Source organism: Budorcas taxicolor, chromosome 23, assembly GCF_023091745.1.
Source record: "Budorcas taxicolor isolate Tak-1 chromosome 23, Takin1.1, whole genome shotgun sequence".
Taxonomy (NCBI): Eukaryota; Metazoa; Chordata; class Mammalia; order Artiodactyla; family Bovidae; genus Budorcas; species Budorcas taxicolor.
In genome coordinates this window covers 2,039,327-2,066,503 of record NC_068932.1, presented here as the reverse complement: position 1 = coordinate 2,066,503, position 27,177 = coordinate 2,039,327, and positions in this window count along the sequence as shown.

Sequence of the window (27,177 nt, the reverse complement as noted above, 5' to 3'; positions counted from 1 at the left end):
GAGATGGGGGGAGAAAAGGGGGTACAGGAAGGGAGAAGAAGAGTGATGATAATAATATTAAAAAATTCTGAAATTAGGACAATTATGACTGTTCAGTTCAGTTCAGTCACACAGTAGTGTCTGACTCTTTGCAACCCCATGAATCGCACCACGCCAGGCCTCCCTGTCCATCACCAACTCCCAGAGCTCACTCACACTCACATCCATCGAGTCAGTGATGTCATCCAGCCATCCCATTCTCTGTCGTCCCCCTCTCCTCCTGCCCCCAATCCCTCCCAGCATCAGAGTCTTTTCCAATGAGTAAACTCTTCACATCAGGCGGCCAAATTACTGGAGTTTCCTCTTTACTATCATTCCTACCAAAGAAATTCCAGGGCAGATCTTCAGAATGGACTGTTTGGATCTCCTTGAAGTCCAAGGGACTCTAAAGAGTCTTCTCCAACACCACAATTCAAAAGCATCAATTCTTCAGCGCTCAGCCTTCTTCATAGTCCAACTCTCACATCCATACATGACCACAGGAAAAAACACAGCCTTGACTAGACGAGCCTTAGTTGGCAAAGTAATATCTCTGCTTTTGAATATGCTATCTAGGTTGGTCACAACTTTTCTTTCAAGGAGTAAGTGCCTTTTAATTTCATGGCTGCAGTTACCATCTGCAGTGATTTTGGAGCCCCTAAAAATAAAGGTTGACACCGTTTCCACTGTTTCCCCATCTATTTGCCATGAAGTGATGGGATCAGATGCCATGATCTTCGTTTTCTGAATGTTGAGCTTTAGGCCAACTTTTTCACTCCCCACTTTCACTTTCATCAAGAGGCTTTCTAGTTCCTCTTCACTTTCTGCCATAAGGGTGGTGTCATCTGCATATCTGAGGTTATTGATATTAGGATAATATATTTGAAAAATAATTTTAAAGAAATTTTGAAAATATTTTATTTCTTATATATCTATGTTCAATTCAGTTCAATCACTCAGTCATGTCTGACTCTTTGTTACCCCATGGACTGTAGCATGCCAGACTTCCCTGTCCATTACCAACTCCTGGAGCTTGCTCATACTCATGTCCATTTAGTTGGTGATGGCATCCAACCATCTCATCCTGTGTCATCCCCTTCTCCTGCCTTCAATCTTTCCCAGAATCAGGGTCTTTTCAAATGAGTCAGCTTTCTTTGCATCAGGTGGCCAAAGTGTTGGAGTTTCACCTTCAGTATCAGTCTTTCCAATGAATGTTCAGGACTAATTGCCTTTACGATGGACTGGTTGGATCACCCTACAGTCCGAGGGACTGTCAAGAGTCCTCCAAAACCACAGTTCAAAAGCATCAATTCTTTGATGTTCAGCTTTCTTTATAGTCCAACTCTCACATCCATACATGACTACTGGAAGAACCATAGCTTTGACTAGACGGACCTTTCTTTGGCAAAGTAATGTCTCTGCTTTTTAATATGCTTTCTAGGTTGGTCATAGTTTTTCTTCAAGGAACAAGCGTCTTTTAATTTCATGGCTGCAGTCACCATCTGCAGTGATTTTGGAACCCAAAAATACAGTCTCTCACTGTTTCCATTGTTTTCCCATCTACTTGCCATGAAGTGATGGGACCAGATGCCATGATTTTAGTTTTCTGAATGTTGAGTTTTAAGCCAAATTTTTCATGTGTATATATATATATGTGTGTGTGTGTATATATATACATAAATATATGTATGTATATATGTATATATATATATATATATATTTTACTGCTTTGAAAAGCTGGTAAAGACTACAATTTATATTTTTATAAATTCAGTTTCTAAACATGGAGCACTGAAAATTTTTTCTTATATCTCAATTAATATATATATAATATTATGTGTTTTAATATATACATTTCAAATGTTTTAATTTCATTCTTTATGTATTTTCATTTGTTATCCATATTATAGAACTGTGTTGCAAAAAGAGTTTTCAAAATCTGAATAAACAATAAGGAAGAGTATGGAATTTTTTGAATATTACCCTAAATATTGTCTCTTTATGGGGTTTAATATTTATACAGACTTTAAAGCATGTTTCAACTTAACCTAATTTATTGTTATTCAAAAAATTTCATATCATAGATGTCAATGAAATCTATTATAATTAAATTTTATGTCATTTCTATTGGTTCTTGGATATCTTATTTAGCTGAAAATACTGGGTTCTTGAGTATTCTGTGAGTTTCTAAATTATTTTTTATTTTAAGAACTAAATATTAATCATTGAAAATATTTAAAAAACTAAACCAAATTTGCAAGTAAGTACTTTGGCTCAGGGCATAACATGAAAGAAATGTTGTGAACACTATTTTACTTAATGTAAATTAAGTTAAATAATCACATATTTTTATTACTATAAAAAAGACAATTGAGGTTTCATATATGTAAATACATAAAGTTATTATGTATCATTATATTTTTAATTTTCACTATATATACAGATATACATTTAGATTATATATTGCTTTCATTCTAATCATAACAGTAACAATTACAAATAAATTTTACAAATTTGATGATGTTCTTGGAATTAAGATGTATTTACATTTGATTTGAAGACCAAAGTATTGGTAAAGTATTGGTTTAATTTTGGTGTCAATTTTAAGCATAGTGGGCTAATTTGGCTAGGCTTTGAGATTCTATGATGGAAACAAATGAAATTATCTTTTGCAAAATCCTTTGAGAAAGCCACACTCACTTTCCTTCATAATTGCCCAACTATGAAAATGTGAATCTGGACCTAGCTAACACCTAATCGTACAGTATATGGGAATCATGATGATAATGAAGTCAACACAGGAAATCCAGTTAAAACAGAGAGAGTATATAGAGAGAACTGGACATGGAACAATGTACTGGTTCAAGGAATGGGAGAAAATAATGGCAAATGAAGCAACTGACAAACAAGTAATCTCAAAAATATACAAGTAATTCCTGCAGCTCAATTCCAGAAAAAAATGGGCCAAAGAACTAAATAGACCTTTCTCCAAAGACATACAGATGGCTAACAAACACGTGAAAAGATGCTCAACATCACTCACTATCAGAGAAATGCAAGTCAAAACCAAAATGAGGTACCATTTCATGCCAGTCAGAATGGCTGCGATCCAAAAGTCTACAAGCAATACATGCTGGAGAGGGTGTGCAGAAAAGGGAACCCTCTTACACTGTTGATGGGAATGAAAACTAGTACAGCCACTTTGGAGAACAGTGTGTAGATTCCTTAAAAAATGACTGGAAATAGAACTGCCTTATGACCCAGCAATCCCTCTGCTGGGCATACACACTGAGGAAACCAGAATTAAAAGAGACACGTGTACCCCAATGTTCATCGCAGCACTGTTTATAATAGCCAGGACATGGAAGCAATCTAGATGTCCATCAGCAGACGAATGGATAAGAAAGCTGTGGTACATATACAAAATGGAATATTACTCAGCCATTAAAAAGAATACATTTGAATCAATGCTAATGAGGTGGATGAAACTGGAGCCTATTATATAGAGTGAAATAACCCAGAAAGAAATAAACCAATACAGTATACTAATGCATATAAACGGAATTTAGAAAGATGGTAATGATAACCCTGTATGCGAGACAGCAAAAGAGACACAGATGTATAGAACAGTCATATGGACTCTGTGGGAGAGGGAGAGGGTGGGATGATTTGGGAGAATGGCATTGAAACATGTATAATATCATATAAGAAACTAATCGCCAGTCCAGGTTTGATGCAGGATACAGGATGCTTGGGGCTGGTGTACTGGGATGGCCCAGAGGGATGGTATGGGGAGGGAAGTGGGAGGGGGGTTCAGGATGGGGAACACGTGTACACCCGTGGTGGATTCATGTTGATGTATGGCAAAACCAATACAATATTGTAAAGTAATTAACCTCAAGTAAAATAAATAAATTTAAATTTAAAAAAAGGAAAAAAAAAAAACCTGTGGAAAGAGTAGGTCAATGCTGTACATATCACCCTGTTTATTTAATTTATATGCAGTGCACACCATGTGGAATGCTGGGCTGGATGAAGTATAAACTGAAATCAAGATTGTCATGAGAAATATTAATAACTTCAGATATACAGATGACACCACCTTAATGGCAGAAAGTGAAGGGGAACTAGAGAGCTTCTTGATGAAGGTGAAAGAGGAGAGTGAGAAAGATGGCTTAAAGCTCAACATTTAAAAAACTAAGATCATGGCATCACGTCCCATCACTTCATGGCAAATACATGGGGAAACAATGGAATAGTGCCACACTTTATTTTCTTGGGTTTCAAAATCACTGTGGACAGTGGCTGCAAACATGAAATCAAAAGACACTTTCTCCTTGGAAGAAAATCTATGACAAACCTAGACAGCATTTTATAAAGCAGAGATATCACTTTGCTAAAAAAAAGTCCATCTAGTCAAAGTTATGATTTTTCCTGTAGTTATGTATGGATTTGAAAGTTGGACCATAGAGAAACCTGAGCACTGAAGAATGGATGCTTTTGAATTATGGTTTTGGAGAAGACTCTTGAGAGCCCCTTGTACAGCAAAGAGATAAAACCAGTCAATTCTAAAGGAAATCAATCCTGAATATTTAGTGGAAGGACTGATACTGAAGCTGAAACTCCAATACTTTGGCCACCTGATGCGAAGAGCCAACTCATTGGAAAATACCATGATGCTGGGAAAGATTGAGGGCAGGAGGAGAACAGGGTAACAGAGGATGTGATGGATGGATGGCATCATTGGCTCAATGAACATGAGTTTGAGCAAAGTCCAGGAAGTAGTGAAGGACAGGGAAGCCTGGCATACTGCAGTCCATGGTGTTGCAAAGAGTCAGACATGACTGAGACACCGAACAACAGCAAATAGAGAAACAAATTATTCTAGCACTTCAACACCTGGGTCTGGATTTAACCAGGCTAGAAACTAAGTATTCCTTGATTTCAATGCCTTGAAGCAGTGTTTTCCTATTCTACCCTCTCTCCCATATTTAAGCTAGTTCGGTTTGTCATTTGCAACTGAAAATTTTCCAAGTAATACTTTTCCTATTTACTTAAAGACTCACAAAATATGTAACTAGTATTTTGAATTTTAACTTTCATAATAACTCTGAATTTATGAGTGCATGGATCAGTCTTATCAAGTTTTGCACTTTCTAGAGAGTATAACACTGTATTGTGATCAGACCAGTTGCTTAACAAAAGTTCATGGAATTTAACTGAGGTAAAATACCATACATGATTGATTATTATCTGACATCTCAGTAATTTAATTCAAACGAGCAAAAACTCATACAAGAAAAGGCCTTCTGTCTTTAAATCTTTCAATAAATGAATTTAAATCTTTCAATAAATGATAATTTGACTACTCGGTACACTTTGAGAGCTGCTGGTTTGAATTGCCTTCAGAATCAGTGCTATTATATGTTTTTAATTTAATTTAATTTAATTTTCTTAATTTTTATTTTTACTATATTTTACTTTACAATACTGTATTGGTTTTGCCATACATTGACATGAATCCACCACAGGTGTACATGAGTTCCCAATCCTGAACCCCCCTCCCACCTCCCTCCCCATATCATCTTTCTGGATCATCCCCATGCACCAGCCCCAAGTATCCCGTATCCTGTGTCAAACGTAGACTGGCGATTCATTTCTTACATGATAGTATACATGTTTCAATGCCATTCTCCCTATTATATATGTTTAACTGATAAATTTTATTCCATGAAACATGACAGGATGTCTACAAATAGCCAAATAGCCAATTGGAATAAAGTCTGCTAATTAACGAAAAAAGGCTAAGTTATGGGTAGTAGTTGTGGAAGTGAGAGACAATAGCTTATTTAAAGTGCCTATTATGCACTACAGAGAAGGCAATGGCACCCCACTCCAGTACTCTTGCCTGGAAAATCCCGTGGATGGAGGAGCCTGGAAGGCTGCAGTCCATGGGGTCGCTGAGGGTCGGACATGACTGAGAGACTTCACTTTCACTTTTCACTTTCATGCATTGGAGAAGGAAATGTCAACCCACTCCAGTGTTCTTGCCTGGAGAATGCCAGGGACAAGGGAGCCTGGTGGGCTGCCGTCTACGGAGTCGCACAGAGTCGGACACGACTGAAGCCACTTAGCTTAGCCTTATGCACTAGGTCTTTTGCCAAACACTACATGTATAATCACTAATATTAGTTGAGTATATACTTTTGCCTCAAAGCAATGGTACTAGGTATTTTACATGAATTTACCTGTTTAATCTTTATATGAATATACATGAAAGACACTATTATTCAAATTTATATCTGAGAAATTAATAAATTGTCTGAGTTTACACAGTCAGTAAGGCATGCCAGATAATAATCAAGTCAAATAGCTGAGCAAAATCAAATTTTATCATAGAAAACTTCCAAACAAAAATCAGCAGAATGCACCTCATCATCCAACCCACCCCTAAACTCACTGCTATACACACACACATTTCCAATTAAAAAAAATGTATCATTTCTATCCTTAGATACACAGTAGTTCTATAGGTCTTACTGTCCAGTTAAAAAAAAAAGAAAATGCTTAGGCATAGCTGAATATACATAGTAAAGCTCTCCCAAATAGGTACCTCACTTTGGAGTACTCAATATATTTATTGACAGTGCCAAAGAAAGACGAAACAAAAATCTAGCTATTTTTGTAATAATAGAAGATTTCTGCTCATAAACAATAGCCTTTTGGGGGAAAATAAAGTCTTCAAAGTCCATATGTCAATAACTTATAGAGGTTTTATACTAGTACTCGTATGAGCTACTGACCTTACAGCTAGTCATCTCACCCAGTTCCATTCTGCTGAGATTGCTCATCACTAGACAAGATAGTGGGTGGGGGTCATTAGCAAATAAATAATTTGACTTTTCTTAGTAAGTATGTAGCTTTCTGAGTTGTCTCCTCTATTTGAATATTTTGTTGTTCTGTCACCAAGTCACCTGATTCTTTGTGACCCCATGGATTATAGCACACCAGGCTTCCCTGTCCCTCGGGGGGTAAGAATTCATTCTTTCAAAGTCTTACTTCTTTAATTATCAATTCATTGCATATGGAGCATTCTTATGTGTGACCCCAGAAAGTAACAAATTCAGGTTTCTTTTGAAAATGGCCCTCATGAGAGTGCCCTGATCTTATGTTATCCAGGTGATACTAGTGGTAAATAATCTGCCTGCCAATGCAGGAGATGCAGGAGACAGGTTTGATCCCTGGAGTAGGAGATGGCAACTCACTCCAGTATTCTTGCCTGGAAAGTTCTATGGACAGAGGAGCCTGGCAGGCTACTTTCCATGGGGCCTCAGATAGTCAGATAAAACTGAGCGACTAAACAACAACAATGAAAGGTCTTAGGAAGCCTTCTGGTACATATTATCCAGGACTCTCAATTTCCTGTCTTTTCCGAGGAAAGTCTCCCATGAATTTCAACTGAGATAACAAGTATATCACTGTTGCATCAATGGTGATAATCCATAGACCAAACTGTGGTGTTGGAGAAGAGTCATGAGTGTCCTTTGGACAGCTAGGAGATCAAACCAGTCAATCCTAAAAAAAATCAGCCCTGAATATTCATTGGAAGGACTGATGCTGAAGTTGATATATACTTTGACCACCTGATGTGAAAAACTGACTCATTGGAAAAGACCCTGATGCTGGGAAAGATTGAGGGCAAGAGTGACAGAGGATGAGATGGCTGGATGACATTAAAGATTCAATGGACATGAGTTTGAGCAAGCTCTTGGAGTTGGGATGGACAGGGAAGTCTTGCATGCTGCAGGCCATGAGGTCCCAAAGAGTCAGACATGAATGAGTGACTGAAATGAACTGGCAGCCCAAAGATCCCAGGGCAACAAAAAGACACAGGGTTCTCTGACAGTATCATATTTTCTTTATTTGCTTCTCTGAAATTATTTCAGAGGCTGGAATAGAGGCAGTAAGTCTTGAGGCCTGGTGGATACACAGGTTATTGTCTGAAAATAGAGATTGATGTTGTTTAAAGAGATGCTTAATGCTTTGAGCAAGAGGTTTTCATTTTAACTACTTCTTTTCTATCACTCAATGACATCATTTTCCAGTGGTGATTGGAGTGGAGCACTGTCACATTTGGTAATTCTGAGTGTTGCCTATTCAGGAAGTGACTCAAAATTTCCTGTGATTGCAGCATGTAAAAGAGACCTCTGCTGTGATGCCTTTTACAAAGGAAAGGATGGGCCAAGCTGCGTCTGGCTTTTAATGGAGACCTCAGGAAACAATACCAGGAGCCATTTACCAAGGGGTCTGATAACAGATAGATGAGAGATAAAGGGAGGTCAGATGTAAGCTGCTAAGATATTTAATCTCCTCCTGCTTTGTTTCTCCATTTTTGTATTTGTACTAGAGTAATACTAATACTGAACAACAAAAATAAAATACAAAGAAATACAAAGAAATGTTAACTGGTATCCATATTTTGTCCACGCAGGCTGGCTCATTTTAATATTTGGCTGGGTTGAACATTGGAATACTATTACTAATTTTGTGACATAAATGAGTCATCTGTCTTCTGTAATGGTCAGCTTTATGTGTCAACTTGGCTGGGTTATAATTCCCAGTAATTTAATAAAATACTAATCGAGGATTTGCTGTGAAGGTATTTTGTAAATATGATTGACATTCATAATCAGTTGACTGTGAGTGAAGGAGTTTATCCTAGATAATCTGGCTGGGCCTGAGTCAATCAGTTAAATGGCCTTAAAGGCAGAATTGAGATTTCTTGGAAGAAGAAATTCAACCAGTAGGCCATATCCTGAGTTCATGCCAAAGAGTTCAAGACTGTTTTTTTTCTGATGGCCTACATTTTTTTTCATTTTCTAAGGCTACTATAACAAGTCATTGTAAGTTCACTGGCTTAAATGACAGACATTTATTTATATCTGTTTATCTATCAATCATCAATCTATCTATCTCCCCCTACTGGTTTTATTTCTCTCACTTAACAATGACGGACATGTTCTCCCTAGATCTTGTTTCTTCATCTATAAAACCATGGGATGGGTGGAAAGGAAAAGGTAATCTTCAAGGACCTTATTAAATAAATAATTTTTAAATGCCTTGTGATTAAAGAGATCACAGATTTCCCAATTATTTAACCCTTGCTTTAAAAGAATCCTATAGTAAGCATAGAGTGGAAGGTTGTTTGACCCTAGGGGGCCAAATCAGAGTTTCCTGCTAGTCAAGTATCATACTGAAGTTCTATCCATATGGTCAGATCAATAACTTGCAAGGAACTAACTGTTCCTTTACAGTTAATGTGTTTCCTTCCCCACACACATATGCAAAATAAATATTTCCAGATGCTGATTAAATCATTCCTTGGTTGAACCATGCCTCCCAAGAATATAAAAACTTTAATGTGAAGTCTATAGAGCAATGGTGGGCTACTCAGGTAGAGCAGTGATAAAGAATCTGCCTGCCAATGCAGGAGACAAAGGAAATGTGGGTTCTATCCATGGGTCAGGAAGAGCCTCTGGAGAATGAGTTTGCAACCCACCCCAGTATTCTTGCCTGGGAAATTACATGGACAGAAGTTCCTAGAGGGCTATAGTCATGGGGTTGCAAAGAGTCAGACATGACTGAGCACAAGAACACAAGAAAAAATAATTATAGTGCAATGGCAAGATCACATCTTTTGTTATTCTAAATAGATGTCATTCATATTTATATATTATGTATATATATGTGTGTGCTATCTTTTAGAGTAAAGATTATTTATAATTTTCACCTTAACTGAGAGTGAAGAATATATAATCATTCTTAGTAAAAAGAAATGTGGAAAATTACATTTATAATGCATCTCATTTTGGTCAGTCCCTTAGTCATGTCCGACTCTTTGTGACCCCCATGGAATGAAACACACCAGGCTTCCCTGTCCATCACCAACTCCCGGGGCTTACTCAAACTCATGTCCATTGAGTTGGTGATGCCATCCGATCATTTTATCCTCTGTCATCCACTTCTCTTCTTGCCTTCAGTCTTTCTCAGCATCAGGGTCTTTTCCAATGAATCAGATTCACATATGACTACTAGAAAAGCCATAGCTGCAACTAAACAAAACATTTCTGCTTTTGAATATGCTGTCTAGGGTTGTCATAGCCTTTCTTCTAAGGAGCAAGCATCTTTCAATTTCATGGCTTCAGTTACCATCCACAGAGATTTTGGAACCTAAGGTGGGGGAAAAAAAAAAAACAAAAACAAAACTCAGTTTCCATTGTTTCCCTGTCTATTTACCATGAAGTGATGGGACTGGATGCCGTGATCTTAGCTTGTTGATCGTTGAGGTTTAAGCCAGCTTTTTGACTCTCCTCTTTCACCTTCATCAAGAGACTGTCTAGTTCCTCTTCACTTTCTGCCATAAGAGTGGTGTCATCTGCATGTCTGAGGTTATTGATATTTCTTCCAGCAATCTTGATTCCAGTTTGTGCTTCATCCAGTCTGGCATTTCCCATGATGTACTCTGCATATTAATTTAATAAGTAAAGTGATAATATACAGCCTTGACATACTCCTTTCCCAATTTTGAACAAGTCTGTTGCTTTATATCCAGTTGTAACTGTTCCTTTTTGACCTGCATACAAGTTTTCTCAGGAAGAACGGTCTGGTATTCGCATTTTTTTAAGAATTTCCCACAGTTTGTTGTGATTCACACAGTTAAAGGCTTTAGTATAGTCAATGAAGCAGACGTAGGTGTTTTTCTGGAATTCCCTTTCTTTTTCGTTGATTCAGCAGATGTTGGCAATTTGATCTCTGGTTCCTCTGCCTTTTCTAAATCCGGCTTGTCCATCTGGAAATTTTCAGTTCACATACTGTTGAAGCCTGACTTTAAGCGTTTTCAGCATTGCCTTACTAGCCTGTGAAATGAGCACAATTGTATGATAATTTGAACATTCTTTGGCATTGGCTTTCTTTGGTATTGGAATGAAAACTGACTTTCCAGTCCTGTGGCCACTGCTGAGTTTTCCAAGTTTGCTGGCATATTGAGTGCAGCACTTTAACAACATTACCTTTTAGGATTTGAATTAGCTCAGCTGGAATTCTATCACTACCTCTAGCTTTGTTTGTAGTAATGCTTCCTAAGGCCCACTTGATATCACACTCCAGGATATCTGACTCTAGGTGAGTGATCATGCCATCATGGTTATCTGAGTCATTGAGAGCTTTTTTGTACAGTTATTCTGTATATTCCTGTCATCTCTTCTTAATCTCTTCTGCTTCTGTTAGGTCCATAACATTTCTGTCCTTTATTGTGCACATCTTGGCATGAAATGTTCCCTTGGTATCTTTAATTTTCTTGAAGATATCTGTAGTCTCCCATTCTATTGTTTTCCTCTATTTCTTTGCACTGATCACTTAGAAAGGCTTACTTATCTCTCCTTGCTGTTCTCTGGAGCTCTGCATTCAGTTGGATATATCTTTCCCTCTTTTCTTTGCCTTTCACTTCTCTTCTTTCTCAGCTATTTTTAAGGCCTCCTCAGACAACAATCTTGCCTTTTTGCACTTCTTTTTCATGAAGATGGTTTTGGACTCCACCTCCTGTAAAATATTGCTATCTTTTGCCCATAGTTCTTTGGGCACTCTGTGTATCAGATCTAATCCCTTGAATCTATGCATCACCTCCACTGTATAATCACAAGGGATTTGATTTAAGTCTTACCTGAATGGCGTAGTGGTTTTCCTACTTTGTTCAATTTAAGCCTTAATTTTATAACAAGGAGCTGATGATCTGAGCTACAATCAGGTCCAGGTCTTGTTTTAGCTGACTGTATAGAGCTTCTCCATCTTTGGCTGCAAAGACTATAATCAGTCTGATTTCAGTATTGACCATTTGGTGATTCCATAGGTAAAGTCATCTCTTGTATTGTTTGCTATGACCAGTGCATTCTCTTGGCAAAACTCTGTTAGCTTTTGTCCTGCTTCATTTTGTACTCGAAGGCCAGACTTGCCTGTTACTCCAAGTATTTCTTGACTTTCTAGATTTGCATTACAATTTCCTATGATGTAAATGACACCTTTTTTCAGTGTTAATTCTAGAAGGTCTTGTAGGTTCATAGAACCATTCAACTTCATCTTTTTTGGCATTAGTGGTAGGATAGATAGATAGAGATATAAAAGGAGCTCTATTATAGAATCTGGGTCACACACTTACAGGAGTGGAGCAGTCCCATGATCTGTTGTCTGCAAATTGGAGAACCAGGAATGTCATAGGTGTAATTCAGTAGGTTCTGAAGGCCTGAGAATAGATTGCCATTGGTATGAATTCCAGCCTGAATCTGAAAGCCTTTGAACCAGAAGCACAGATATCCTTGGGCAGGAAAAGATGTATGCCTCAGTCCAAACAGAGAGCATGAATTCAACCTTCCTCCCTTTTTTGTCCTGTTCAGGCCTTCAGTGGGTAGAATGATGCCCACTCCCATTGGTGAAGTATTTTTGTCTACTGAGTCAAATGCTGAGTCTCTTCAGGAGATACCTCAGACACACACACAAATAGCATTCTATCAGCTATTTGTCTCAGTCAAGGAGGTGACATATAAAATCAAAGAAAACAAAGTATTCCTCCATTTTATAGATGATGAAACTAAGGCTTCGAAATTTAAATAACTTGTCTGGGCCGTGCACAACTTCAAGTGGTACAGAAGGATTAAACCACGTTCCTCATCTAATGTCTTCCCTCTACAAACTCAAAGAGATTTCAATATTCACCCTGCAAATAACTGAAGAATTCTGTCTTCAGAGCATGAGAAGATGAGTATCCTGCATCAACATTATTGATGGACCATGAAGCAAAAATATATGAGATGGAAGTTTTTCCATCACCTTTCAGGTAGAGGACACAATTTCCGTCTCAAGTCCCAGTCATCTTCCCACTTTGCCTCTTTTTCTCTCCCGTAATCTAAGAATGGGACCTTGAAAGGAATGAGATTAATTCTGATAGGGAAAGTAGGGAGAAAAAGAAGACAGTTCAGTTCAGTCAGTTCAGACACTCAGTCGTGTCCAACTCTTTCTGACCCCATGAATTGCAGCATGCCAGGCCTCCCTGTCCATCACCAACTCCCAGAGTTCACTCACCCTCACATCCATCGAGTCCGTGATGCCATCCAGCCATCTCATCCTCTTTCGTCCTCTTCTCCTCCTGCCCCCAATCCCTCCCAGCATCAGAGTCTTTTGCAATGAGTAAACTCTTCGCATGAGGTGGCCAAAGTACAGGAGTTTCAGCTTTAGCATCATTCCTTCCCAAGAAATCCCAGGGTTGATCTCCTTCAGAATGGACTGGTTGGATCTCCTTGCAGTCCAAGGGACTCTCAAGAGTCTTCTCCAACACCACAGTTCAAAGCCATCAATTCTTCGGCGCTCAACCTTCTTCACAATCCAACTCTCACATCTATACATGACCACAGGAAAAAGCGTAGCCTTGACTAGATGAACCTTAGTCGGCAAAGTAATGTCTCTGCTTTTGAATATACTATCTAGATGGGTCATAACTTTTCTTCCAAGGAGTAAGCAACTTTTAATTTCATGGCTGCAGTCACCATCTGCAGTGATGTTGGAGCCCACAAAAATAAAATCTGACACTGTTTCCACTGTTTCCCCATCTATTTCCCATGAAGTGATGGGACCAGATGCCATGATCATCGTTTTCTGAATGTTGAGCTTTAATTCAACATTTTTGCTCTCCTCTTTCACTTTCATCAAGAGGCTTTTTAGTTCCTCTTCATTTTCTGCTATAAGGGTAGTGTCATCTGCATATCTGAGGTTATTGATATTTCTCCCGGCAATCTTGATTCCAGCTTGTGTTTCTCCCAGTCCAGCATTTCTCATGATGTCCTCTGCATAGAAGTTAAATAAGCAGGGTGACAATATACAGCCTTGATGTACTCCTTTGCCTATTTGGAACCAGTCTGTTGTTTCATGTCTAGTTCTAACTGTTACTTCCTGACCTGCATACAGATTTCTCAAGAGGCAGGTTAGGTGGTCTGGTATTCCCATCTCTTTCAGAATTTTCCACAATTTACAAGTTTTCCCCTTTTGGGGTTTGGTCTCATGTTTTTCTCATAGAGAACAAATAAACTTGATTTTAAAAAGCTTATAATCAGTCCTTTCAAATACCTTGCTCTAATAACTAAGATGGAGAGATTGTGATAGATCAAACCATGACTTCTGTGCATTTCAGTTTAAAAAAAAATCAGGATTTAGAAGTTTCATAAAGATGAATTTAAAAGCAAATGTTCTGATAATGAGTGTCAGGAAAATAATTCTCCACAGTCTTTTCTCCATAACTGAACTAACCATTTTATTGTTATATAACTATTCTAAGACCACATTTTTCATCCTGTACCTATAGTCTTGCTTATGGGCTTTTAGGGATTAGTACATGGTCAGAGACTATAGTAGGGGGAACAGGATTAATGTATTCAAAATTATTTTTCTGCAGGTCACTATCACTTCACCTAGTTAGTTTCTTTCATGCTTAAGATAATCTGAAAATACTTTCATTATTTACTTATCATTGTCTTTTTTTCTTCAACATAGTACCAAGATCACTAAAACACTGATCTTGTCTCTCTTGTGCCTTAGTGTGTCTTTATAGTCTAGGGATAACCAGACACATATTAAGTGCTCAATAAATTAACTAAAGGGGGGCCATAATAGGATACTGTTTTTAGAACATAACATACATTCTGATTAATGCTCTGTAGATAGGACAGATTGAAGGTGGGAGGATAAGGGGACAACAGAGGACGAAATGGTTGGATGGCATCACTGACTTATTGGCCATGATGTAGGATTTCAGTTTTTGGTAAAGTCTAGTCATTTTTAATCAATATTTATTCAGTAGTTAGTTGTGATTTTGATGTGCTTATGATAGAAGTTGAGCTCAGCCTCTCCTCTGCTTCCATTTTGTCTACCTCCAAGGACTCATTTTAAAAATATTGACACCTTATGTACAATTCGATATCTTTTACTACTAAATCAAAAGATAATACAAATATAACTCAAATATAACTTTAAATGTATGATCATTACAACAAAAACTTCTTGTGTGGAACTTCACTTCTGGCTTTTGAAGAACCTGATGAGATTTTAAAGTAATGTGATATTAGAAATCTTTTCAAGTACCTTATTGCCTTTGAAGCTCATTTAGAAAGAATAGAAGATAATCTGATGAATAAAACTTCCTCCCTCCCTAACTATTGTCCATCTATTGATGGACATTTAGGTTGCTTCCATGTCCTGGCTATTGTAAACAGTGCTGCAGTAAACATTGGGGTACATGTGTCTTTTCCAGTTATAGTTTTCTTAGGGTATATGGCCAGTAGTGGGATTGCTGGGTCATGGTAGTTTTGGCTTCCCTGGTGACTCAGATGGTAAAGAATTTGCCTGCAATGTGAGAGACCCAGGTTTGATCCCTGGTTTGGGAAGATTCCCTAAAGAAGGAAGTGACTACCCACTACAATATTTTTGCCTTGAAAATTCCATGGACAGAGGAATCTGGCAGGTTACAGCCCATGGGGTTGCAAAATGTCAGACATGACTGAGCAGCTAACATATTTTATGGTAGTTTCATTCTTACTTTCTTAAGGAACCTCCATACTGTTTCCATAGTGGTTGTATCAATTTACATTCCCACCAAGAGTACAAGAATGTTCCCTTTCTCCAACACCCTCTCCAACATTTATTGCTTGTAGATTTTTTGATGATGGCCATTCTGATTGGTGTAAGGTGATCCCTAATTGTAGTTTTGATTTTCATTTCTCTAATAATAGGTGATTCTGAACATCCTTTCATGTGTTTGTTGGCCATCCTGTATGTCTTCTTTGGAGAAATGTCTGTTTAGGTTTTCTGTCCTTTTTTTCTTTTTTTTCTTTTGATACTGAGTTTCATAAGCTGTTTGTGTATTATGGAAATTAACCTTTTGTCAGTTGTTTCATTTACAAATATTTTCTCCCATCCCAAAGTTGTCTTTTCATCTTATTTATGGTTTCTTTTGCTGTGCAAAGCTTTTAAGTTTAACTAGGTCCCATTTGTTTATTTTGGTTTTTATTTTCATCACTCTAGGAGGTTTATCAAAAAAAGATCTTGCTGCAATTTATGTTAGAGAGTGTTCTGCCTATATTTTCCTCTAAGAGTTTAATAGTGTTGACATTATATTTAGGTTTTTAATCCATTTTGAATTTATTTTTGTGTATGTTGTTAGGAAGTGTTCTAATTTCATTCTTTTACATACAGCTGTCCAGTTTGCCCAGAACTGCTTACTGAAGAGACTGTCTTTTCTCCATTGTACATTCTTGCCTCCTTTGCTTTTCTTTTTTCCTATTTTCTAAATCTAACACAATTATCTTCCCTTTTTGATTTTCTTTTCATTTTATTGGCTTTTTAAAAATTTCTCCATTTTAAAGTACAATTGCCATTCTAAGCAATTTGTAATGTAATACTCTTGATTTTGTAAGAATCATTCAATTGTGCTCTTTCAGTAGTTTTCTTAATTATTATTCAAGTCAAAGAGTATCCTCTGTCAAATTCACAAATTCATTATTTTTTCTTTTTTTCTTGGACATTTTCTTGTGTTATCTTTATTTTATCCTCTCCACTTTCTTTTCTCTCTTTTGGAACTTCTTATTCATCAAATGTTGGATGTCCCTAATCTTATTTGTCTCATTTTTATCTCTTTCTTTTCCTTTTGTAAGATTTCTATACTTTTAAAATTATTTTTTCAGTATTAACTTGTATAGCTTTCAATTTCTATTTTTAAAAAATTGTATGTTTTATAACATCATTTTCTCACAAAAGATGCAATTTATTTTATCTCTTAGGGTTATAAATAATATAATATACTTTGAAGTTATGTTTTGTTCCCTCTGTTACATTTGTTTCTTCTAAATTCCTACAGAATATTGCATAGCTTAATCACATTTAAGAATTAGGCACTAAGAATACTTATTGAAATTATTTTATATGATTTAAGTATGTAGAGTAAATTAGGAAGTAATGAATATTTTGTTGTCAGACACCTATATGTCATCATCTGGAGATCTTTTCTCTGGCACTATTCACTTTTTTCAGATATGCATATTCTGTTCTTCTGAACTGAGACACATGATTGGCTATTGACAATTTCAGAACAGGAAAATGAAGGCTGGTAAAGTGTGTTTCACTGTTCAATATATTACTCTATTTAACTTCCTTGTTTTGAACTCAAGATCTCCTGATCTGATATCCCTGGGTCCTGAGGCTTTCCACTGGCACTCTTAAATAAACATTCATCCTGATAGGCTAACAGATTTGTATGAGCTGTAACAAATGAAAGTGCTTAAAAAATGAAAGGCTCAAAAGAGCAAGTTTAGTAAATCAACAGTTTTCATAACTATTTTCTTACTGTTGTCAGTGAATTGTTTGCATATGTAGACACCTTGCATGCCAAGAATGTGCACATTATATAATAGAGAAATATTTTTACCAATTATAAATAGGATAAACAAAACCAATATGAACTAGACCTAGGTAATAAGCAGGAACCTGCCAAATGGTTAATAAAATATTCTGGATAACTGGAGAATGGCATTATGTAAAAATAACACCTGTTATTAAAATAGGTGATATTAGATTTAAAACTATCCTAATAGGATAACCTCCAACTCTAAGTGAATTAACAGGATAAATGTTTTCCTCACTTTTGTTGGTCACTCAGAGAAGGCAATGGCACCCCACTCCAGTACTCTTGCCTGGAAAATCCCATGGATGGAGGAGCATGGAAGGCTGCAGTCCATGGGGTCGCTGAGGGTCAGACACGACTGAGTGACTTCACTTTCACTTTTCATTTTCATGCATTGGAGAAGGAAATGTCAACCCACTCCAGTGTTCTTGCCTGGAGAATCCCAGGGACGGGGGAGCCTGGTGGGCTGCCGTCTATGGGGTTGTACAGAGTCGAACACAACTGAAGTGACTTAGCAGCAGTAGCAGGGACCCAAACACTCTTATATGTGTTTTCTACCCTTCTATAAGTTCTCAGATTGGCTTGCCAGGTGGGTCAGTGGTTAAGAATTTCCCAGCAATTGCAGGAGATGCAGGTTCCATCCCTGGGTCAGGAGGATCCCCTGGAGAAGGAAATAACAATCTACTCCAGCATTCTTGCTGGGAAAATCCCATGGACAGAGGAGCCTGGTGGACTACAGTCCATGGGGTTGCAGAAGAGTTAACCACAACTTAGCGAGAAAAAAAAACAACATAAGTTCTGAAGCTTTTCATTCACAGGGAAGGTGATGACAGAGTGAGAGTGCAGAAAAGTACATGAGTACTTCAAGCATAAAGTGACACACATCACTTCTGCTTACACAGCACTCATTCATGAGTTCTCAAAAACTCGACTTGATAAGTATGTATGCAACTGTCTTTATGAGCTTGTATGTTATACTTAATGGAAAAGATATTCTTATACTCCTGATTAATTTTATAATTTTCACCCATTCTTAATGGACTTGTTCATTTCTTTCTTTTTTTTTTTTAATACTATGGTGGCAATATTGTTATATCATGCCCTTCTCATTTGGTTTTTGCTAATGGATTTTCAATAGTGAGTTATAGGACATTTATTAAGACAACAAATTATATAAATAAATTACTAAACAATAAAATTCAATATATTTTAACTGTAGGAAAAATTACTCCATACTTTCTATTATTTGTACTCTGTTTGAGCAAACATTTTCCTTTCTGTCTTCTTTCACAGGCTTTATTTTCTGCAGTTGGATTCTGTTTGTTTCAGTGCCCCTAGTTTGTGTCTCACTGTATGATTTAATCTCTTCATTTATATAACGCAGTGTGAAGCCATCTTTTCTTGCTTCTCATTTTGGCTTTATTTATAACAATTTGTGGCCCAGAACAAGTCACACACTCTGTCTTGGGCTCTGCTTTCTGGTCAGTTAGCTATAAGAAAGGCATTTAAACATCTCCATGAAGTCCTTTCTAGAGCCAAAGTTCTGTAATTCTAAGAACACTGAACTTAAACAGTATTCAAGGATTTCATTTTTACTTCCCCAGCCCACTGTAAATCAGTAGACTGTTGTTACAGTATTTCAGCAAATTTAATCTTCAGTAATCTTTTATCTTAGCTTCTGAAATGAAAGCAATTATGTTCAGACATTTGTAATCACTGAAGCTTTCAAGTTTCATTTGCAGCAAAATGAAACTCATTACTTTCTCTAATCAGCAAACTACTCTAATGTTACCTGCAAATCTAAAGATAAATAATAAATATCTTAAAAAATTCTAGATTGAAATTAATCAATCATTCAGGGAGAATCATGAACCCAGAAGCTAGAGAATAAGAAAATTCCTAGGTAATAAGGATTGTTAATTTAGAATCACTTTAAGTAATGTATGTGTGGCTGAGAGAATCGAATCTGACAACACTTCTGTGCTTTGGCTTTATGTAACCAAATTATATAACAATACATGGCATTTATGAAGTAATTGCATTTCATACTCATAACCCAAAAAAGTAATCATAATGGTATCATTTTGACCACTTGAAACATGCTGTTCTCTTGGTTATTTCATTAAATACTTATAAATCTTTTTAAAAGGACACTAGAATTATACACTATTTTATGATGAAGAAAATTACACTTAGAAATATCAATACTGGACTTCCCTTACTCCAGTGGCTAAGACTCTGCATGCCCAATGCAGAGGTTGTGGGTTTGCTCCCTGGTTGGGGAACTAGATCCTATATGCCACATCTAAGCACACATGGCACAACTAGAGAACCCACGCACTGCAACTAGAGACATCTGCACACTGCAATGAAGACCCAGCACAGCCTGAGTAGATAAAGCAAATTTTTTTAAAAAAGAAATATCAATATTAAGTCACTTATTTAAGATCATTCAACTATTAAAAAAGTAGTGTCGAGAAGCTGTTAATACCCAGGGTAAGTTTCCACACTATGTGCCAAGGTGGAACATTGATCATTTTAAACTAAAGTTACTTAATAAATGGACAGTGCAAGAGGGCCATTTTGGCCCACTCTTCTCTGTTTCGGAAAGAAGGAAACAAATTCCTAACATGAAAGGCACACTCCCTGAATCTGGAGTTAGAAGGACTCTCTTATCATTAGAGAAAGGGAATTCTGGCTAAGAAGCCTATATAAATGAACTTTTTTACTTCTTTAATTTACTACCCTCCAGATTCTTCACTAATGAAGCACTCAAAGGCTAGATTTTTTATCTTTCAGTTCCTCACAAATTTATTGTTTTTTTGCCTGCTTGGCCACATGTAAGTTCCCATTTCTTTTGAGACATGCATGTGTATGAATTAAAATTTGTTTCTTTTTCTCCTGTTAATACGTCTTCTTCAATATTATTAGTACTCTAACCATAAGAACTCTAGATGGATAGAGGGGAAAATTTCCCCTTCCCCAAGAAATGTCACCAGGCATTCTCATGTAATTAACAACAACACTGAACTGCTGCATATTTAGAACGAGATCTGGATGTTGATGTGATTTGCTATCATTACTATTGTTGGCAAACTGTAAGTACTGTAAAATATTATGATGCTTAAATTCTGGAAAATGACTTCTAGAGAGGTCACAAAGTGGTACAGATTTTTCCTATTGGGTACTCTGGGTAAGCTTCTTGCTTGTGATTCCAAACACTGTATAATTTCTGATGTACTCTATGTTGTCTTCACCATGGCTAAGAAAGAGATATATACAGTGCAGGCTTTCTTACATGACTTCCATGTCATTGACCTATCTAAAAACACCATACCCACCATTCCTTCTGGAAAACATACTAACTCTGTTAACAAGCTGAAGACTTGGAACTGAAAGTGTCTCTCGAGAATCCTCACTTATTATTGCTCTACTAACCAAGTCACTTCCAGTCTAGCTTTTGCCACAAACTAGGGCCTCTCAGAGAATAAAGAAAGTGCCTGCAAAGTGGGAGACCTGGACTCAATGCCTGGGTCGGGAAGATTCCCTGGGGAAGGAAACGGCAATCCACTCTAGTATTCTTTCGTGGAGAATTCTATTGACAGAGGAGCTAGAGGTTTGCCATCCATTGGGTGGCAGAGTCGGACACAACTGTACGACCTTCTCTCTCTCTCAGGGTCTCTGCTGTACTCACGAAGGAATAAATGCGCACAGTTTCAGACTAAGTAAAATATAGTCCATTTCAATACAAAGTCTGTCTTTCCATCCTAGCACCACCTCTATTAGAATTGTCTGTTTGGAGGAAAAAGTGAAAAGATTCTTTGGGCAGAAATGGGTAATGATTTTCTGCATAGCAATGTCATGTCCGCACCACATTGTCTGAAATAGTTCAAGAACCCATCCTTTTTTTAAAAAAAAAAATTTTTCCCCTTTCCCTCAAATGGCCATAGGGCATATGGGGAATACCTGATGAGTTACTCACACTCTGGGTATTCTTATTGGCCTCAGCAGGCTAGCTGGAACCTCTGTCCCTGTTTTTACTCATTTCCTCTAGGTTCTAAAATCCTTGAAAGTGAAGTAAAAGTGTTAGTTGCTCAGTTATGTCCGACTCTTTGTGACCCCATGGACTGTACTCTACCAAGCTCCTCTGTCCATGAAATTCCCAGGCAAGAATGAAGTGGGTAGCCATCCCTTCTTCAAGGGATCTTCCCGACCCAGGAAAACAACCCAGGTCTCCGGCACTGCAGGCAAATTCTTTACAACCTGAGCCACCAAGGATCCTTATGGCTAATGAAACTGCTCTTAATTGGTGAGGTTCAGAGACATCTCCACCACCTGCTGGTCTCACTAAACTTGGTTCCGAAAGCTCATACTTTCATTTTCAGGCATGGTTATTTGCATCTTGCCCATTTTCAGAAGCCATATTCAAATCTGAATATAAATTCTATGAGAATAGAATTCTTGGCTATTTTTAGTTCACTACTTTATCTGCAGTGCTCCACACAGGGTCTACCATATAGAAAGTATGCAAGAAGTATTTGCTAAATGAATTAATAAATGAATAAGTTCCAAAAAGTTTTCACTAAACTCATACATTTTTCTGGTGATAAAAGTAGTTACAAACTCCAAAATGGGATGCAGATTCCTTTCATTATATGCAGCTTCTATGACACAAATTCTTCATAAGGAAAACAGAAGTTCTGAAATTATACACACAAAACAAGTAATGCAAAGATAACAGCTTACTATAAATAATAATGTACTATATAATTTCTCACTGCATTAACCTTTTAGTTTCAAAAGTATATAGCCAGTTGTAGATGGAAGAGAAAGATTCTTTCAACTCAGTAGATTCCTACACCTTCAAATGAACATTTTGGTGACTCAAAATTTATTGGGAAAGCAAGAAAGCACAGGGAATAATGAGCTCTTCTGATTTCTAGATTGTTTTCTATGATCTCAGGAGAAAGCAAGATGTTCTTCCTTCATAATATATTAACAGATGTTGTTTCCTAATCAGTTTTATACTAATCTAGAGAAAAGAGACTTTAATTTGACTAGGAATGTTAAAAGACAATTATAAATACAAAAACATTATGCGATTTTAATTGCTTTTGTCATGTAGTTTTCATGTGTATCATGTTCATTTGTGTTCAGTTCAGTTCAGAACGGTTCAGTAACCCAGTCGTGTCCGACACTTTGTGATCCCATGAATTGCAGCAAGCCAGGCCTCCCTGTCCATCACCATCTCCCGCAGTTCACTTGAATCACGTCCATCAAGTCCATGATGCCATCCAGCCATCTCATCCTGGGTCGTCCCCTTCTCCTCCTGCCCCCAATCCCTCCCAGCATCAGAGTCTTTTCCAATGAGTCAACTCTTCGCATGAGATGGCCAAAGTACTGGAGCTTCAGCTTTAGCATTATTCCTTCCAAAGAAATCCCAGGGTTGATCTCCTTCACAATGGACTGGTTGGATCTCCTTACAGTCCAAGGGACCCTCAAGAGTCTTCTCTAACACCACAGTTCAAAAGCGTCAATTCTTCGGCTCTCAGCCTACTTCACAATCCAACTCTCACATCCATACATGACCACAGGAAAAACCATAGCCTTGATTAGACGGACCTTAGTTGGCAGAGTAATGTCTCTGCTTTTGAATATACTATCTAGGTTGGTCATAACTTTTCTTCCAAGGAGTAAGCGTCTTTTAATTTCATGACTGCAGTCACCATCTGCAGTGATGTTGGAGCCTCCCAAAATGAAGTCTGACATTGTTTCTACTGTTTCCCCATCTATTTCCCATGAAGTGATGGGACCAGATGCCATGATCTTCATTTTCTAAATGTTGAGCTTTAAGCCAACTTTTTCACTCTCCTCTTTCACTTTCATCAAGAGGCTTTTTAGTTCCTCTTCACTTTCTGCCATAAGGGTAGTGTCATCTGCATATCTGAGGTTATTGATATTTCTCCCGGCAATCTTGATTCCAGCTTGTGTTTCTTCCAGTCCAGCGTTTCTCATGATATACTCTGCATATAAGTTAAATAAGCAGGGTGACAATATACAGCCTTGACATACTCCTTTGCCTATTTGGAACCAGTCTGTTGTTCCATGTCCAGTTCTAACTGTTGCTTCCTGACCTGCATACAAATTTCTCAAGAGGCAGGTTAGGTGGTCTGGTATTCCCATCTCTTTCAGAATTTTCCATAGTTTATTGTGATCCACACAGTCAAAGGCTTTGGCATAGTCAATAAAGCAGAAATAGATGTTTTTTTCTGGAACTCTCTTGCTTTTTCCATGATCCAGCAGATGTTGGCTATTTGATCTCTGGTTCCTCTGACTTTTTTAAAACCAGCTTGAACATCAGGGAGTTCATGGTTCATGTATTGTTGAAGCCTGACTTGGAGAATTTTGAGCATTACTTTACTAGAATGTGAGATGAGTGCAATTGTGCAGTAGTTTGAGCATTCTTTTGCATTGCCTTTCTTTGGAATTGGAATGAAAACTGACCCTTTCCAGTCCTGTGGCCACTGCTGTGTTTTCCAAATTTGCTGGCATTTTGAGTGCAGCACTTTCACAGCATCTTCTTTCAGGATTTGAAATAGCCCTACTGGAATTCCATCACTTCCACCAGTTTTGTCCATAGTGATGCTTTCTAAGGCCCACTTGACTTCACATTCCAGGATGTCTGGCTCTAGATTAGTGATCACATCATCATGATTATCTGGGTCATGAAGATCTCTTTTGGACAGTTCTTCTGTGTATTCTTGCCACCTCTTCTTAATATCTTCTGCTTCTCTTAGATCCAGTCCATTTCTATCCTTTACCGAGCCCATCTTTGCATGAAATGTTCCCTTGGTATCTCTAATTTTCTTGAAGAGATCTCTAGTCTTTCCCATTCTGTTGTTTTCCTCTATTTTTTTACATTGATTGCTGAAGAAGGCTTTCTTATCTCTTCTTGCTATTCTTTGGAACTCTGCATTCAGATGCTTATACGTTTCCTTCCCTCCTTTGCTTTTCGCCTTTCTTCTTGTCACAGCTATTTGTAAGGCCTCCCCAGTCATTTTGCTTTTTTGCATTTTTTTTTTTTCCATGGGGATTGTCTTGGTCCCTGTCTCCTGTACAATGTCACGAACCTTATTCCATAGTTCATCAGGCACTCTATCTATCACATCTAGACCCTTAAATCTATTTCTCACTTCCACTGTATAATCATAAGGGATTTGACTTAAGTCATACCTGAATGGTCTAGCGGTTTTCCCTACTTTCTTCAGCTTAAGTCTGAATTTGGTAATAAGGGATTCATGATCTGAGCCACAGTCAACTCCTGGTCTTGTTTTTGTTGACTGTATAGAGCTTCTCCATCTTTAGCTGCAAAGTATATAATCAATCTGATTTCGATGTTGACCATCTGGTGATGTCCACATGTAGAGTCTTCTCTTGTGTTGTTGGAAGAGGGTGTTTGCTATGGCCAGTGAATTTTCTTGGCAAAACTCTATTAGTCTTTGCCCTGCTTCATCCCACATTCCAAGGCCAAATTTGCCTGCTACTCCAGGTGTTTCTTGACTTCCTACTTTTGCATTACAGTCCCCTATAATGAAAAGGACGTCTTTTTTTGGGTGTTAGTTCTAAAAGATCTTGTAGGTCTTCATAAAACTGTTCAACTTCAGTTTCTTCAGCATTACTGGTTGGGGCATAGACTTGGATAACTGTGATATTGAATTGTTTGCCTTGGAGACGAACACAGATCATTCTGTCTTTTTGAGATTGCATCCAAGTACTGCATTTTGGACTCTTTTGTTGGCCATGATGGCTACTCCATTTCTTCTGAGGGATTCCTGCCCGCAGTAGTAGATGTAATGGTCATCTGAGTTAAATTCACCTATTTCAGTCCATTTTAGTTCACTGATTCCTAGAATGTCGACGTCCACCCTTGTCATCTCTTGTTTGACCACTTCCAATTTGCCTTGAATCATGGACCTCACATCCCAGGTTCCTATGCAATATTGCTCTTTATAGCATTGGATCTTGCTTCTATCATCAGTCACATCCACAATTGGGTATTGTTTTTGCTTTGGCTCCATGCCTTCATTCTTTCTGGAGTTATTTCTCCACTGATCTCCAGTAGCATATTGGGCACCTAATGACCTGAGGAGTTCCTCTTTTGGCATCCTATCATTTTGCCTTTTCCTACTGTTCATGGGGTTCTCAAGGCAAGAATACTGAAGTGGTTTGCCATTCCCTTCTCCAGGGGACCACATACTGTCCGGCTTCTCCACCATGACCCTCCTCCCCCTGTCTTGGGTTGCCCTGCAGGCATGGCTTGGTTTCATTGAGTTAGACAAGACTGTGGTCCTAGTGTGATTAGATTGACCAGTTTTCTGTGAGTATGGTTTCAGTGTGTCTGCCCTCTGATGCCCTCTTGCAACACTTACCATCTTACTTGGGTTTCTCTTACCTTAGCATGGGTTATCTCTTCACAGCTGCTCCAGCAAAGCACAGCCACTGTTACTTACCTTGGACGAGGGGTGTCTCCTTACCTCCACGGTTCCTGACCTTCAACGTGGGATAGCTCCTCTAGGCCCTCCTGTGCCTGCGCAGCCACCACTCCTCAGGTTGCTCCTCCCCTGGCCTCGGGCTCTGTGTGGCTCCTCAAGGTCACCACCCCTGGCCTTGGGCACGAGGTGGCTTCTCCTGGCCACCCCTGATCTCGGACGTGGGGTGTCTCCTCCCAGCTGCCACTGGCCTCGGACACGGGGTAGCTCCTCTCGGCCACTGCCCATGACCTCAGACGTGGGGTGTCTCCTCCCGGCCGCCGCCCCTGACCTCAGACACAGGATAGCTCCTCTCGGCAGCGCTTAGTGAGCTGACTCACAGCTGCTTGCACTTAGTTATGTAGATAAAATGAAGTTAAAAAGAAACAAAAAAGGTTAAGAAGTGTGATGAAGAGGTTTTTTTAATTTGTTTTACTGGGCCAAGGCTGGAAGTAGCACACATTGTTACTGGTAACATTTAATTGTCTATAAATCAGGTACATACATGGTAACATCTAACATCAAGTAATGCTGCAAAATGCAGTATTCTCAGAAAAAGAAGGAAATAGGTTTGATAAACAATTTCTGTCACAAAATGAAATATAAAAGTTAAAAAAAGATTAAGAATTTTCTCATATTTTATTCTGTGAGTTTTGTATTTTCTTCATAATATATCCTTACTGCTATCCTTTTCCATCATTTCTCCTTTCCTCTATTTCTTCTACTCCTTCACTGTCATGAAGTTCCACAAATAATGATTAAGCAACTAATTAGTGGCAGACCAAAAAGTTCTGTATAGGGAGAGTTTAGGAGTGCAGTCTGGTTAGAAGCGGAACTAGGGGACTTGTCCTGAAGCATCTGATAGTGTAATTTCATTTGTTATTGGATTCTATCATTATTTGGATGGAAATGGTGAATGAGGCTGGTGAAATTTGAAGGGGTTGAAATTACTTCATGACTGCCTTTTGATCTCATTTTTATTCAAGTTAACAATAAAGTAGGTGCACTGTCATTCATATGCTCACATGCTCAATTCTCAGGTCAGACCCTAAAAATTTTCTCAAACAATGGTTTTAGCAAGCCATTTCATTTATTTGAACACTTTTTGTTTTGTTTTGAACTTTTCCTTTTCTATTG